An 11,350-nucleotide genomic window follows, 5' to 3' on the forward strand; every position below is an offset into this window, starting at 1 on the left:
GGGGGGGGTGGGTAAAAGATTACAGAAAGACAAACTGCACCAACCTAGAAAGCATTCTAAACCAGAACAGTTATTAAAGATGAATGTAAAAAAGAATTATATCAATATCAGAATAAGTCTGACAACAAGTAAGGTAGGAAATATATGGAAACAGATTGAAAGGATAACACGAACGAATAAACACAAGAGGAAGAAAAATAAAAAAATCTGAAGAAAGTGGGAAAAAAAGAAAAGGAAAATAAAACATGATAAAGGATAAAGAGAAAGGCAAAAAAAATGAATGGGAATTATTATCGATATCCTTGATAAGCAGAATTTGAAAATTAGGAGAAAAAGTAGAAGAAGGAAAAGAATAGGGGAAGAAGAGGAGAAAAATAAGTTGGATTAGAAAGGGGGAAATTAAATTTAAGAAAAGAGGAAAAAAGGAAGAAAGTATTGAAGGAGAGTGATGAGAAAAAAGGTGAGAGGAAATAAATAGAAGCAGGGGAGAGGGATAAAGAAGAAAGAAAGGAGAGCTAGTGAAAGAGGACAAAAAAGGCAAAATGGGAGTAAATCAAAAATTAATAAAATAAGATGAAAAGACGAAGAATAATTAATTGAGTTTTCTACTTTGAATTTTTATTGTGATTTTACCAGAAAATAGCAATACGATCATGACCTGCATTACAAGCGGGTGTCCGGCCGAACAATACTGTTCTGTATTACAAGCTAGAATAGTAATCCGAACATTACTGTTCTGTATTACAAGCTAGAATAGTAATCCGAACAATACTGTTCTGTATTACAAACTAGAATAGTAATCCGAACATTACTATTCTGTATTACAAACTAGAATAGTAATCCGAACATTACTATTCTGTATTACAAGCTAGAATAGTAATTCGAACATTACTGTTCTGTATTACAAACTAGAATAGTAATCCGAACGTTACAATTCTGTATTACAAGCTAGGATAGTGATCAAAACATTACTGTTCTGTATTACAAACTAGAATAGTAATCCGAACATTACTATTCTGTATTACAAGCTAGAATAGTAATTAAAACATTACTGTTCTGCATTACAAGCTAGAATAGTAATTCGAACGTACTACTGTAATGCATAACTAGCTATATTCAACTTTGTAAATATTAGTGTAAAAGAATGTCATTGAAAATTAAATTGAAATCTTATGTTGTTCCATTTAAAGAATTTGAGGTCGTCATTAAAGTCTCATCTTTTGTGGGAACCCTGTACTTAATGGAACTCAGTTGAAATGTATCTCTAATCTTTGTCATTTTATATTCCAGACGTTTAAAAGTTCCGTCATTTTGTTCTTTAATACAGAAAGAAAATCCTTTGAATCCATGTCAAGGTTTTTATATAATCCAATCCAGTTCAATGTTCATTCTTTCTCTCTTAGCTAAAGGATAAACTTTCCTTCACTTGGGCGTGCCCACCCCCTCTTCCACCTTCTCTCCCTCCCCTCCATTAACTCCCCTTTGTGTCTTTCTTTCACTTTCCAGTTTCCTTCCCCTTCACTATCCAGTTTCCTTTCCCTTCACTATCCAGTTCCCTTCCCCTTCACTATCCAGTTTCCTTCCCCTTCACTTTCCAGTTTCCTTTCCTTCACTCTCTAGTTTTCCTTTCCCTTCACTATCCAGTTCCCTTCCCCTTCACTATCAAGTTTCCTTTCCCTTCACTCTCCAGTTTCCGTCTCCTCCCTTTCCTTCTCCAGGTCCCTTCTTCCCCCATTTCACTCTCTATTTTCTTTCTTCCCTCATTTCCCTCTCCAGTTTGTTAATCCCCTACATTCACTCTCCAGGTTTCCTTCTTCGCACCCTCCTTTACTCTATAGTTTCATTCACCTCCCTCCTTTTCACGAAATAGTTTTTTTCCCCTATTTACTTTCCAGTTCCCTTCTCCTCTGAACTCTAAGTTCTCTTCCCCTCTTAACTCCAGTTTCTTCACTCTCTTCATTTCACTGCAGAGTCCTTTTCCTCCTCCTTTACTAAACAGTTCCCTCTCTCTCTTTACCAATCACTTTCCTCTACCACTTTCCAGTTTCCTTTCCCTTTACCACTTTCCAGTTTCCCTTCCCTCTACCACTTTCCAGTTTCCTTTCCTTTTACCACTTTCCAGTTTCCCTTCCCTCTACCACTTTCCAGTTTCCTTTCCTTTTACCACTTTCCAGTTTCCCTTCCCTCTACCACTTTCCAGTTTCTTTTCCCTTTACCACTTTCCAGTTTCCCTTCCCTCTACCACTTTCCAGTTTCTTTTCCCTTTACCACTTTCCAGTTTCCCTTCCCTCTACCACTTTCCAGTTTCCTTTCCCTCTACCACTATCTAGTTTCCTTTCCCTCTACCACTTTCCAATTTCCCTTCCCTCTGCCACTTTCCAGTTTTCTTCCATCCTAAACTTGCCATGTTAACTTGTTGTTGTTTGTAAGCAAAAAATATCTAATATTTTATGTCGAATAGAAGAAAAATTAAATGAAAAAACACAGTTTTAAAAAAGATTAATCTTTCTCCCGAGCAAAGAATTCTCTGGGTGGAAAATTTGTTCCGATTTTCTTGAGAACATGGTGTGAATTTTAACCTTTCTTCCATTTTCTAACTTAAAAACAACAAAATAGATAAAATTTGTATTCTTTATGGAAATGATGGAAATAAATAGTAGGAATATGTCTAGAAAAACAGGCGACTTATAAATGTTTGACAAAAAGGGAGTTTCATAATATTCCTTAGAAGGCATTTAAGGAAAAATAAATTTTTGCGATATATTTAGAAAATACGCTAAAAAACCGATTTCACTAAATGAATAGTAAATGAATTTTAAAAGGGACGAAAATGTAAGAATATCTAGAAAGGGGTAAGAATGCAAGAATGTTAGACTATCAAGAAGAAACATGTCATAATGTACAGTAAGGAAATCAACAATATCTAGGAGAATTATTTAATAACATCTACTTACGTAGATGCTAGAATGTAAGAATGTATGAAATGAGAATATAAAAATATCTAAAGGAGAATGTAAGAATATCTAAATTAAAAATGTAAGAATAGCTTAAATGAGAATCTAAGAATATCATAAAGGAGAATATAAGAATTTTTTAACTTTAATAATAATTTATTTTTGGATAAGGATTGTGGGCACAAGCTCACGCATACAAATAAAAACGAAATATCAATAAATCTATTTCCAGTTTGTTATCAAAGTCTTTCTATTATTTTGTTCTGCTCAAGATTAGTTAAAAGTCATACACCCCAACGTTTTGTGTTGCGCCATTGTCTTAAAAACTTGACTATGGGTAACCCTGTAAACCATAGTGAACACTTATTTTGCGCGGGCTGGAGAATATAAGAATAGATTAAAGGAAAATGTAAGAATGTCTAAAATGAAAATGTAAGAATATCTTAAATGAGAATGTAAGAATATCATAAAGGAGAATGTAAGAATATCTCAGATGAAAATGTAAAAATATCTAGACTGAGAATGTAAAAATATCTAAACTGGGAATGTAAGAATATCTGAAAGGAAAATGTAAAGAGAATGTTGAAATGTATGAAGTAACCTGAAAGCTTGCAGTTTAGTTTGAGTATACGAGTGTACCAGTCTAAACTCACAGGAACTCCTTCACAGAGTTACGATCCTATAAATCTCTTTTTAGATTCAAGAATTTTATTTTTACGGTGCAACCAGTTTCAGCCATTTTATGGAGTTTTAATTAAAAAGATTTTACAAGGAAGCGGTCGATGCAGTACATTTTATTGGAAAGGAAAGGCGGGGTAGTGGAGGTTAGGGGAGAGTGGAGGAGAAGGAAGAAAAGAAAGGAATAAAGATTGAAAGAAGAGGAAGGTTTAGAAAAAGAAGGAGGGAGAGACGGTATAAGAGAAGAATTGCATAAATAGGAGAGGTGCAGGGATAGAAAAGGGAATAAATAATCACCGATGCATTTTCCGAACTGCAGAAATAGGCCATGGTTGAAAACGAAATTTGAACACCCTTGTCAGATTTTCAAGGAACCAACACCAGTTTAAGATGCAAAAGAAAACGCAAAGCGCAAGGAAGTTACGTGTCCATGCCGCTTTGAATTATAAGACAAAGAGAGAGACTGTCCTAGCCGCGGCGCTCGGCCCACTAGCCTGGCCTTTTCACAGCGCTCGGCCCAAAAAGTCTATTAACCTTCACTAACCCTAAAACATATACTAATCTCTCTTTTATTGTAATTCAACGCGGCAAGTGCAGGTAACTTATAATGGCAAATGCCTTAGAGAATAGATTATTGAACATTAAAGTACCAAGATTTGTTATGGGGATAAAAAATGATAATATTTCATTCATTCAGAAAACCGAGTTTGTACTGAATTTCACGGATTTTTTGTTTGACTAATTAAAAAGTTTATGCCGTTAAATATGAGTATAGCAATCGAGTCGTTGTGTGTATTTTTAATGGGTGTTTTGGACTTTTTTAAACCTTCCTAACACCCCAACCATCCCTGTTACAATAGTTTTAATAAAAAATAACTCAAGGTTGTATAATAAGGTTGGTTACTCTCGATACGGAAAATGTCTTCTCCTAAGATAGACATGTAAAAACCTAATATGCGTCACTCTCGCCTCGACAATCAGTAATGTCATATTAGGTTTTTATCTAACTATTTAGGAGACAACATGTTCCGTACACTGGAGCATCGAGAGTAACCAACCTTATTATACAACCTTGGTTTAACTTGACATGGAGAGTAACCAACCTTATTATACAACCTTGTTTTAACTTGACATGGAGAGTAACCAACCTTATTATACAACCTTGGTTTAACTTGACATGGAGAGGGCGGAGAAGATAAAATGCACGAAGCTAGAGCAGTGAATATTATAAACCTACAACTCTAAAGGGACTGTCGACGTAATGTTGAGTGAACTGAACCCAAATTCAAAAAGCAGCATGCATACTCGATTCACAACGGTATCTTGTGGTTATCTAGATAATTGTGGCAAATTTTCCATCTTTTTTTTCTGCTGCAAAAATCCACATGTCACTTTTTTAAAGATTAACAAGGATTGAAAGATTTTATGGTAGAGGTTGTATTGCTTTAACTTTTTGACTTTCACCTTGGAACCTTTTTACTAGAGAGTATTCGGAAAAAAAGGGAAACCCGAACTAAATTTTGAATCAATAAGTATCAATTTTTTTTCATTTGAGTAATGAAAAATTGTACAGCGCAGAATCCAGTGAAATCCCCAATTTGATTTGAAGTAGATAAAACATAAATCATTCAAAAAATTTCAGACTGATCCTTTAATTTTTGAAAGAAAAATATGCCTTATTGATTTCAAGTTTTATTTTTAAAGAATATGTATACTATTGAGGACAATAATACGACTGCTAGATTTTGTACAAATTCTGGATTTCACTGAATTCTCCCCTTTAAGCGACACATGTTTTTCTTTAATTTTCTCGTTACTAAAACATCTGATAATAAAAGATTGATACCATTTGATTTTAAATTCAATTGGGATTTAGTCTAAACTTTCATTTGTTTTTCGCGAACATTCCATCAAAATGATAAAATGTTCCTAAAGCATGCATTATCGAGAAACCCTTGAAAAGGAATATCAAAACATATACTTGTTAAAAATAAAGATGATATTTTATACAATTTGATGAATGCTTACTTTTTACATGGACGTACTTGTTGAATGTTATTGATACCAAGGCATGCACATTGACCACTGAAAAAGTTATAAAATTCTTTAAAAATATGTATTCTCACGCCATACCTATCTCTATAGAATCTAGCATCTTATTTCGGGGAGAAAATTCAAAAATTTTAATATTAAAAAAAATTGTCCGATTTAGTTCGGTATTTTGCACAGAATACATATTTACATAGTTTTCACTTTCAATTTGAGTTTATGATAATTTCTTAGTACAGGGTGTTCCAACAAACAAGGGAATTGCGGAACAACTTTTAAATAGTCTGAATCCTAAAATCATACAATAACATACTCAAAACAGTCTACACTAAATATCCCTGGTGCCGGGATTTACAAGATGTGGTCTGCTTGTGAGTTCTTGGCCCAGTTTCATTTTATTCAAAACTAGCTGAAGGGCCCGGCATTGCCCATGGAAAAAAAAATTTAAAAAAATATGAAAAAAAAATTCTTTTAGCCTAAGACACCGGCAACCCATGAGTGTCAAAAAAATTTTCAGCCCATTTGGTCCAGCCGTTTGGCCGGCTATAGACAACATATAATTATATATATGAAGGTCTTGTTTTATTATATAGATAACCAAAATGAACTTATTTTTACATACAGACGGTATACCACATTTCAGAAAGCCTACAGCGTCGTACAAGCATATTTTCGTACAATTTTGTCATTTTTTTAATGTCATCACTCGATGCCCAAGTTTATTGGGACACCTTGTACATTTACAGGGCTAACTCAACTCAACAGTCACGTCACCTCGTAACGATTAAACACCGGGTATTTGGTAACACTCTAGGATTAAAATGTATATTTTACATTTATACTGATTTTTAAATCAAAACTTTTCTAACTTCTGTTTAACAAAAATGTGAAATCAAATGCACTTTTCATCAATTTTTAACTTTACCTAATATTGACTTGATATTTTAACGTGTGCTCTCTGCTTAAGGGGAAAGAGGTTGAACAGACCAAATCATCAAATTATTTTTGAAATTCATTTATAAAGTCATAATTAAGCAATAATAAATCAATCTAGATATAGTTATTAAATAGTGGGAACTACAGTGTGACCTCGTAGAAAAAAATGTATTCCTTTTAAAAACAATTGAAAACTGATTAATTGACTTTAAATAATATATGGTTTATCGATAAACATTAAATTCTAATCAAAACTGGATGTTAAACTATATTAGACATAAAATAAGTTCCGTGTTTTAATATATAAAAAGGCAACCATAATTTATACGCAAAATTCAGCTGATTAAGCCCTTTAGGCGGGGGGTAAGAAGGAAACCTTGCTATTTAAGAACGTATAATATACCTGGTTAACTATCATAAAACCGCTTTATAACCTAGAATGGCTGGTTACTCACTTTTTTAATGCTCAGTCGGCCAATCCTACTCCAGGGGGGGAATGCAATTTTCAACTTTACGCTTAAAATACACAAAGCGAGAATTTACGTATATCCAGTTATTGACTATATTTTATAATTTAAGGGGGCCTTTAACATATATGAAATGCAGATTAAGTCTAGACTTCGTAAAGAAATAATAGGGCCAAGGGTTGAGAAGGGGGGGGGGTCAGATAGACTGAAATTAAAGGAATTTTAAAGATTGAATTTTCCTACCCAAATGTTTTATCATAGCTGAATCACAGAAAGAAAGAGATTGATATAATTTCAATTGCAAAAAGATTTGTAGATCTGTTTATTAACATTTAAAATAATCTTATTTCGACCAAACTTGAATAAATCCGTGTATTAATGGTATTGTTCACGTGTTTAAGAAAAACTTACCAGACATAACATTTCATATTTTTTACATTAGGATCACAACACAGTTTATCTTACTCCACATAGATTCAGTCTTAGATTATCTTAAATTATCTTTGTCTGTATCTTTCTCAGATTAATCTCAGATTATCTTAGATTCAGTCTTAGATTATCTTAAATTATCTTTGTCTGTATCTTTCTCAGATTATTCTTAGGTTATCTCAGATTATCTTAGATTCAGTCTTAGATTATCTTAAATTATCTTAGTCTGTATCTTTCTTAGATTATCTTAGATTATCTTAGATTATCTTAAATTATCTTTGTCTGTATCTTTTTCAGATTATCTTAGATTATCTCAGATTATCTTAGATTATCTTAGATTATCTTAAATTATTATCTTTCTCAGATTAATCTTATATTATCTTAGATTATCATAAATTATCTTAGATTGTCTTAAAATATCTTAGTCTGTATCTTTCTCAGACTATCTTAGATTATCTTAGATTATCTTAGATTATCTTAGATTATCTTAGATTATCTTAGATTATCTTTGTCTGTATCTTTCTCAGATTATATTAGATTTTCTTAGATTATCTTAGATTATCTTGAATTATCTTAGCCTGTATCTTTCTCAGATTAATCTTAGATAATCAGAAGTTATCTTAGATTATTTTGATTATCCAAGAATATCTTAAATGTGGAACAATCCTTTAAAAACGAATTAAGATAAAAATTTCTTCTTAGAATTTAAACGTGTTTATTGATTAATAATTATATAATTATGTGAATGATTTTGAATAACAGAAGTTCTGTTGAGTTAAGCCAAGTCAGATTGATAAAGTTTACAAAGTAAACCATTTTAAAGTTTATTGGATACAAATTCTCTCTAATCGAATTTATCACAAATAATTTTGTGCCAGAAAACTCACGAACTTAATTTTAGGTGTATACTTGACAGTTCTGCAGATTTTAATCTTAGAATTTGAAAATTATGATAATTCAAACCAGATGATAAAATATTTCTTTAAAAAAATATTTATATACAAAATTGATTACGCCATTCATTAAAACCGGTATCTTAATTTTATATAGAACCTGCATAACTGTTTACATTTCACCCTAACAAAATGTAAGCAATCTCAATTTTCCCCCACACTAAGCTTTTCGTGTAAGCAAACCTATTAAGGTTTCGAGCTTGCCGAAAAGTGTTGAAAATTACCAACAATTTGTACAAAATTATGAACAGAATAAATGTTGAGATATTCTTTAACCCTTTCCCTGCTGGGGTACTTGTAAACCAGGATATGCTGGGGGGGGGGGGTCAATTTGACACCCCCCTCTTTATGTCATAAGCTTTCCAAAAAGCTAAAAATTATCAAAATCTGACAAATGAAACTGGGTAAAAACAAAGATTTAGTTTGTTACAGGAAAAAGTAGTCATTCAGGCAGTTTTGAGTTATGTAAAAAAACTACAGTAGGAATAGGGTTAAATTCTTCTCATAATTCTATCAAAATTTTCCTCATTTCGAAATTGATTTCATCATGTTCGAGTTTACGAAAGGAAAAATTTTGATTTTCTAACACTGTTATCAAGTAAGTGTATAAGTATCTAACACTGTTATCAAGTAAGTGTATAAGTATCTAACACTGTTATCAAGTAAGTGTATAAGTATCTAACACTGTTATCAAGTAAGTGTAGTATCTATAAAACTAGAATATTTTTAAACATAATTCTTAAATATCAGATACTCCTGGTGAGTGACATTTTAATTTTCTGAAAAGGTCTAATGAGGAAAAATTGCAAGCTATTAATTGCACTTTTAAAGAAATAAAAACTTTGAACAGGTGGATTTTTTATGTATAGGTTCATTAAACTTGGTCTAAAATTAAGCTATATATATTTATATATATGTTGGATTATAAGTATAGGCAATTATGCGTCTTGAGTTTAAAAGGTCATAATTGTGTGACCCCTGTTTCATGCATGATTCACAAAAGTACCCGTAAAATATTTATCTGGAAACACAATGGCACTTTTATAGAGAAACGACAATTTAGTTTGAAAAACATAGATATCTCAATTATTTCTGCTCAGAGCCAGGTTTCACAGAAACCATTGTGAATTGGTGAATCGAGTATCCTTCTGTAAATACCAAAACATTATTGGGACTTCCAGGAAAAAAAAAGTATCCAATAAGAGTTGTAAGGACCTTTCTACCATGCACGAACGTATAAAGATTTTTGTTATGGCCTCCCCCCCCCAAAAAAAAAAATTCCATCTATTAGGAGACATCAATTTATAAAGGCGGGATTCGAGGGAAACGCAGTTTTTTTTTGGTGTTCTGTAGATTTAACAGGAGAAACGAGAATTTGTAGGCTCGTTTACATTAAATGTGTGGGGGTGTACTACCGTTCTTGCACCCCTCCCCCTTGGTAAACGCCCGGGCAAGTGCAACCGTGATATTCAATTTTACAGTATTGTATTTGTAAACATCTGTTTATCTGTGTTTATCTCTGAATAGCTTGGTTCTTTGTTAATCTCAATCTCTTCATTATCATTTGAATACAACAATCGGCTCCTATCTATCTTTCCAAACCATACCCCCCTCCTCTCTATCTCTCCAAACCATACCCCCCTCATCTCTAGTGCAGTAAACGTCCGATAATTCTTTCCTGTTAAAAACAGAAACACTATTTTTAAAATTTTCAGAGAAAATACTAAATTGTTGTTTTAAATAGAAACTGGATTATTCTAAGTCCGAATTAAATGAATATGAGCCGCGTCTCAAATCCACCAAAACCCGGTTTCAGTTGCGCGCCGGCTAACATCTTGTAGCATAAATACAAATTTAAGTGAAACCAATTCCATAATGTAATCGCGTCTCAAATTTAAGTCGGGGCTTTCTTTAAATTCGGCCTCTTATAGTTCTATTATAACGCCTAGAATCTTTGGGATAAATGAATCCACATAAAAATGATAATGTTACGTTACAATATAAACGTTGTATTTTTATCCGACCCTCCTCTAGAATTCACCCTAGCATAATCATAAAACAGGATTTCTCCTATAGCTGCAAAACTGAATGCATTAAGGGAAATGGTATTGCAATGCAAGTGACCTTCGTAGAGACACCTTTTTCAAGGAAAAGTGCTTAATTCTGATAATTTGCTGCCATTGAATCTTGTGCGATAGTCACTCTTACAGAGAGTTTAAAGAGTTAAATAATCAATCAAGCTTTAAAAGGTATCACGTTGTGAGAGATGGCTATATTTAGTCTATGTTGAACTCAACAACTAAATAATTCTCCTATTCACTAAATCTGGTCCCAGAACACATCATAAAATCTATAATTTGACTTTAAAGTAGCGAAGTATTTTTCTTGCATTAAATTAAAACCGTATGGAATTGTGCTCGTCATGCACTAGTTTTATGCATCGATATTGTTGCATTTCTTTATTTTTCACCGCGTTTATTATTCTAAACCGAGTTTGGTTTCAATCCGTGAGGTGAGTTCTAGTTGCAGCATTGTAGTTTTATCAATAAGCTCAACTCATTTTATAGGTATATAAAGTGCACTTTTCCTAGTTTTCAGGCGCATGCGCATAAGCCTGATGCAATTATATTTTTATGTGTATAGCCTTAACAAATTGAGTTATTTATGTTAGACTAGCTTTGGATCCCAGCTTTTTGTCTGAATACTGGAATTTCTCTATAAAGTCAACTAAATAAACTCAGATTTGTTAAACCAAATAAACTCCGTGGTTCAACCGAATTCCCCAATCTAAATTTTAGGCATATCGGTCAAAGGGTTCACCAGTAATAAACGGACATTCAATTAAACAGAGATTACTAATTTATATATAGTTAATTAAGTCAAT

The sequence above is a fragment of the Eurytemora carolleeae genome, unplaced genomic scaffold (genome assembly GCF_000591075.1).
Source record: "Eurytemora carolleeae unplaced genomic scaffold, Eaff_2.0 scaffold427, whole genome shotgun sequence".
Lineage (NCBI taxonomy): Eukaryota > Metazoa > Arthropoda > Copepoda > Calanoida > Temoridae > Eurytemora > Eurytemora carolleeae.